Genomic DNA, 6,857 nt, shown 5'->3' on the forward strand with positions numbered 1-6,857 from the left:
ATTGATATTGGCATCTTGGCCACAAGCATAGCAAGCATCAAGTTCATCAAAAAGGGATATTTCAAATGAATCAACGTGATCATAGCAATTATCATAGCATTCATCCTTCGGTAAGAACGAAGGGAAATTGAACAATGTATGAGTTGAAGAGTTACTATCATTAGAAGGTGGGCACGGGTGATCAATCCACTCTTCCTCCGCTTGTTCCTTGCTCTCCTCGCCATCTTTTTCATCTAATGAGCTCATAGTTTCATCAATTCCTTCTTCCATAGACTCCTACAAAATATTAGTCACTTCTCGAACAGAGGAGACTTTCTCAATTTATGCATCAATATCGGAATTTTATTTATAATTATCATAGAAATATTTAGGGATAGCAAAATTTTCAGGTCTATAAACTGAATTATCAAAATCTTCAAACTTTTCAAACAAAGATTCAATTTCATAATCACCCTTAAAAGCAATGAATTCTTCTATTCGTTCCACATCATAGTAATCATAAATACCATTAGCATAAGAAGCCAGGGTTTCATTATCATTAAATTTGCATGAAAAGGGAAGGTGTGGAGACTTCATCCTAGAGCAACAAGTATAATCATATCTCAATCATAGCTCACGAGCATACCAATGCAACATATGAATTTGATCCCATAACAGTTTTCCTTCTTGAGTCAAGCGATAATCCCTAAAGTATTCACGTTGGTCCAACGTTACGCCCATTGTCAAGTTGAATGGGGTTTTCTCAGGATTATCAAAGTAAAGCATCATATTTTTAATGTAACGAGCATCGAGGGTTTTAGGAGGTTCCCGATCTCCATGAGTAGCAAGTAGAACTATTTTTTTTGGTGTTTTGTGTTCCATATCCATAAGTAAAGATAGAGAAGAACTTAGAACAGCAAATAAAAATTACTTAGTGATAAAGCAAGCAAGCACACACGAGAATATTCACCCCATGCTATTGCTTCCCGGCAACGGCACCAGAAAAAGGTCTTGATAACTCACAAGTGTAGGGGATCGTTTGTAGCCTTCTTCAATAAATAAGAGTCTCGAACCCAATGAGGAGCTAAAGGCAGAACAAATATTCCCTCAAGTTCTATCGACCACCAATACAACTCTATGCACACTTGATGATTGCTTTACCTAAAACAAGTATGAAACTATTTTGCAAGAATAAAACTATGTGTACTTTGTGAGAATAAAACTACAAATAAATTGCAAGGTGATAAAAGTGGATAGCTTTTGTCAACAAGAAATTTATTTGTCCCTAGGCAATCGATAACAAGTACCAGTAATCATTCTTGTAATTTTGTATGAGGGAGAGGCATGAGGTAACATAATTTCTCTACTTGGATCATATGCACTTATGATTGGAAATCTAGCAAGCATCCGCAACTACTAAAGATCATTAAGGTCGTGAAACCCAACCATAGCATTAAGTATCAAGTCCTCTTTATCTCATACGCCATAACCCACTTATCCGTGTTTAGGCCGCTGTCATCCCCCGCAACACTGACAATAAGCAAACGCCCTACAGCGGGGCCCCCTCACGTTTGCATGAGATGGAGGGCACCGTAGGACAATACCATAAATAAAATATACAATCATACCAACCAAGATCTCTATTAACCCATAGGACAAAATGGATCTATTCAAACATCATAGGACATCCAAATATCATTGGGAAATAATATATGGAGTTGAGGACCATGTTTAAGTAGAGATTACAGCGGAATAAGAGGTGTTACACTGCTGCATAGAGGGGGAGAAAGTTGGTATTGATGGTAGCAAGATTGTTGATGTAGATCGCCAGCACGATCCTTGCCCGGGCGGCACTCCGGCGCCACTGGGAGAGAGGTGAAGAGAGCCCCCTCCTTCCTCTTCTTCCTTGTCCTCCCCCCTAAATGGGAGGAGAGTACTCCCTTTGGTCCATGGCCTCCATGGCGGCGGAGGGGCAGGAGACCCTCCGAGATTGGATCTCCCTCTCTATTCTCTTCTGTTTCGCGTCCCCCAGATCTGGCCGAAAACCGTTTCTTATATTTCGGGAGATCCGTAACTCCTATTGCGTTGCGATTATAACACGATTTTCCCCTGAATATAAGCTTCCTTGTGCGCGAAGTAGAGCTCCAACCGACGTACGAGGTAAGCACAACCCACCACCATGCGCCCGGCTCCTAGGTCGCGCCCTGGTGTCTTGTGGGCTGTGTGGGCCTCCATTTGCGTTGATTCCAAGTCCCAAAAAGGACATATATTCCAAAATAATTCTCCATAAAATTTTATTGCATTTGGACTTCGTTTGATATGGATTTTCTGCAATACAAAAAACATGCAAAAAATAGGAACTGACACTGGGCACTGGATCAATAGGTTAGTCCAAATAAATCATATAAAATGTTGCCAGAAGTATGTAAAACTTGTATAGTATTGGCATGAAACAATCAAAAGTTATAGATACAATGGAGACGTATCACGCCCAGCCTCCTGACGACCCCTTGGGAGGAGCTGCTTCTTCTTCTTGGGGATGGCCTCAGGAGGCAGGGGGGCACCGTCGCCATCTGAGTTCTCGACTGCCACATCTTGGTAGGCGCGCTCGAGGGAGCACACCGCATCCTTTTCGTCACAAGCGACTGTAATGACACCGCCACTTCCTGGCATCTTGAGGACATTGTAGCCGTGGTGAGTTGTCGCCATGAACTTGGCGAGGGCCGGATACCTGAGAATGGCATTGTACGGGAGGCGGATGTTGGCGACGTCGAAGTTGATGAGCTCGGTGTGGTAGTTTTCACGCTTGCCAAAGGTGACAGGGAGGCGAATCTGCCCTATGGCAACGGTGGTGCCGTCGGTCACTCTTGAGAAGGGCTTGGTGGGGAGAAGTTGGTCGTAGGTCACCTGGAGCATCTCGAACGTCTCGATGGAGAGGACGTTGAGCCTCGCGCCACCGTCGATGAGGCTTTTGGTGACGAGGACATTGCTCATGGTCAGAGTGCAGAGCAGCGAGAGTGCGCCAGCAGTGTCTGAGCACTTGAGCTGGTCCATGGAGTCGAAGGTGATTGCGTGTTTGGACTACCTGAGGGGACGTGATGCCTCAAGCTTGGGGAGGGCCGCGTTCAGCTCATGAGCGAATTGCTTGAAGATGCGATGAGAGGCGGGAGCCTGAGCACCACCCAGGATGCAGGCAATCGCACGTGGCTCCTAGAAGCCCCCAACCCCATCATCTTGGCGGTTGTTGTCATTTCTTCTTGGCGGCAGCGGCAGTGGAGGGAGTCCGGCATTGCCCTGAGGGTAGTCCTCGCGAGGCTGGTCCCTCCAAGGGCCATCACGGGACCGGCCCTGCCAGCGGTCCTCATGGGATTGGTCGCGCCAGTCCTGGCGGGCGTTACAATTGTCCCAGCGGCCTCCACCGCGGGCTCCTCCATGGCCGTAGCTGCGATCGTTGCGCTCGGTACGGCGGCCAAGGTGCCCACCGTGGATTGCACTGAGCTCCTGACAGTCGTTGGTGTTGTGGCTGTGGATGTTTTGGAAGACGCAAAACAGGCGGCTTCCCCTGGCAGGCTCATCGTGGTCACGACCGCGCTTCATCTCGGGATCTATGGCTAGCACGGCAGGGCCCTTATGCTTCACTTCCTTAGCCTTAGCCTTCTTGTCATCAGGATCGACCTCCGGAAGCTCTAGGAGGGAGAGGGGACCTTCCTCTACCCTCGCCCATCTAGTTTCCATGTTGAACATCTCCAGAGCCGAACATAGGTCCTCATGTATGGCGAGCTCCTCCTTCACCTTGACATCCCGGAGACCATCAGAGAATGCCAATCTGATGACCTCGTCCGACACTTTTGGGATCTTGAGGTGAACGTTTGTGAAGCGTTGTATGTACTTGTGCAAGGTCTCGCCCGACTGCTGCTTTATGCGTCGCAGGTCGCCTGCTGCAGGAGCGCGGTCGCGGGTGCCCTGGAAGTTGGCGATGAAGCGCTTGCGCAACTCGTCCTAGGAGGAGATCCACCCCACCGGGAGGTTCAGGTGAAGGAAATATGCCCTAGAGGCAATAATAAAGTTATTATTTATTTCCTTATTTCATGATAAATGTTTATTATTCAAGCTAGAATTGTATTAACCAGAAACATAATACATGTGTGAATACATAGACAAACAGAGTGTCACTAGTATGCCTCTACTTGACTAGCTCGTTAATCGAAGATGGTTGAGTTTCCTAGCCATGGACATGAGTTGTCATTTGATTAACGGGATCACATCATTAGGAGAATGATGTGATTGACTTAACCCATTCCGTTAGCTTAGCACTTGATCGTTTAGTTTGTTGCTATTGCTTTCTTCATGACTTATACATGTTCCTATCACTATGAGATTATGCAACTCCCGTTTACCGGAGGAACACTTTGTGTGCTACCAAACATCACAATGTAACTGGGTGATTATAAAGGTGCTCTATAGGTGTCTCCAAAGGTACTTGTTGGCTTGGCGTATTTCGAGATTAGGATTTGTCACTCCGATTGTCGGAGAGGTATCTCTGGGCCCACTCGGTAATGCACATCACTTAAGCCTTGCAAGCATTGCAACTAATGAGTTAGTTGCGGGATGATGTATTACGGAACGAGTAAAGAGACTTGCCGGTAACGATATTGAACTAGGTATTGAGATACCGACGATCGAATCTTGGGCAAGTAACATACCGATGACAAAGGGAACAACGTATGTTGTTATGCGATCTGACCGATAAAGATCTTCGTAGAATATGTGGGAGCCAATATGAGCATCCAGGTTCCGCTATTGGTTATTGACCGGAGATGTGTCTCGGTCATGTCTACATAGTTCTTGAACCCGTAGGGTCCGCACACTTAAAGTTTCGATGACGGTTATATTATGAGTTTATGAGTTTTGATGTACCGAAGGTTGTTCGGAGTTCCGGATGTGATCACGGACATGACGAGGAGTCTCGAAATGGTCGAGACATGAAGATTGATATATTGGAAGCCTATATTTGGATATCGGAAGTGTTCCGGGTGAAATCGGGATTTTACCGGAGTACCGAGGGGTTATCGGAACCCCCCGGGGGATTAATGGGCCATAGTGGGCCTTAGTGGAGAAGAGGAGAGGCGGCTAGGGCAAGGCCGCGCGCCCCTCCCCCCTAGTCCGAATAGCACAAGGAGAGGGGGGCGGCGCCCCCTTTCCTTCCTCTCTCCCTCCTCTTTCCCCCCTTCTCCTAATCCAACAAGGAAGGGAGGGAGTCCTACTCCCAGTGGGAGTAGGACTCCTCCTGGCGTGCCTCCTCCTGGCCGGCCGCACCTCCCCCCTTGCTCCTTTATATACGGGTGCAGGGGGGCACCCCATGGACACAACAATTGATTTGATCTTTTAGCCATGTGTGGTGCCCCCTCCACCATAGTCCACCTTGATAATACTGTTGCGGTGCTTAGGCGAAGCCTGCGTTGGTAGAACATCATCATCGTCACCATGCCGTCGTGCTGACGAAACGCTCCCTCAACACTCGGCTGGATCAGAGTTCAAGGGACGTCATCGGGCTGAACGTGTGCTAAACTCTGAGGTGTTGTGGTTTCGGTACTTGATCGGTCGGATCGTGAAGACGTACGACTACATCAACTGCGTTGTGATAACGCTTCCGCTTTCGGTCTACGAGGGTACGTGGACAACACTCTCCCCTCTCGTTGCTATGCATCACCATTATCTTGCTTGTGTGTAGGAATTTTTTTGAAATTACTATGTTCCCCAACAGTGGCATCCGAGCCAGATTTTATGCGTGGATGTCATATGCACGAGTAGAACACAAGTGAGTTGTGGGCGATATAAGTCATACTTCTTACCAGCATGTCATACTTTGGTTCGGCGGTATTGTTGGATGAAGTGGCCCGGACCGACATTACGTGTATGCTTACGCGAGACTGGTTCTACCGACGTGCTTTGCACACAGGTGGCTGGCGGGTGTCAGTTTCTCCAACTTTAGTTGAACCGAGTGTTGCTACGCCCGGTCCTTGCGAAGGTTAAAACAACACCAACTTGACAAACTATCATTGTGGTTTTGATGCGTAGGTAAGAACGATTCTTTCTCAACCCGTAGCAGCCACGTAAAAACTTGCAACAACAAAGTAGAAGATGTCTAACTTGTTTTTGTAGGGAATGTTGTGATGTGATATGGTCAAAGCATGATGCTAAATTTTATTGTATGAGATGAACATGTTTTGTAACCGAGTTATCGGCAACTGGCAGGAGCCATATGGTTGTCGCTTTATTGTATGCAATGCAAACGCCCTGTAATGCTTTACTTTATCACTAAGCGGTAGTGATCGTCGTGGAAGCATAAGATTGGCGAGACAACAGTGATGCTACGATGGAGATCAAAGTGTCACGCCGGTGACGATGGTGATCATAACGGTGCTTCGGAGATGGAGATCACAAGCACAAGATGATGATGGCCATATCATATCACTTATATTGATTGCATGTGATGTTTATCTTTTATGCATCTTATCTTGCTTTGGTTGACGGTAGCATTATAAGATGATCTCTCACTAAATTTCAAGATAAAAGTGTTCTCCCTGAGTATGCACCGTTGCCAAAGTTTGTCGTGCCCAGACACCACGTGATGATCGGGTGTGATAAGCTCTACGTCCATCTACAACGGGTGCAAGCCAATTTTGCACACGCAGAATACTCAGGTTAAACTTGACGAGCCTAGCATATGCAGATATGGCCTCGGAACACTAAGACCGAAAGGTCGAGCGTGAATCATATAGTAGATATGATCAACATAGTGATGTTCACCATTGAAAGCTACTCCATTTCATGTGATGACCATTTATGGTTTAGTTGATATGGATCATGTGATCACT

This window comes from Triticum dicoccoides, chromosome 7A, assembly GCF_002162155.2.
Source record: "Triticum dicoccoides isolate Atlit2015 ecotype Zavitan chromosome 7A, WEW_v2.0, whole genome shotgun sequence".
Taxonomy (NCBI): Eukaryota; Viridiplantae; Streptophyta; class Magnoliopsida; order Poales; family Poaceae; genus Triticum; species Triticum dicoccoides.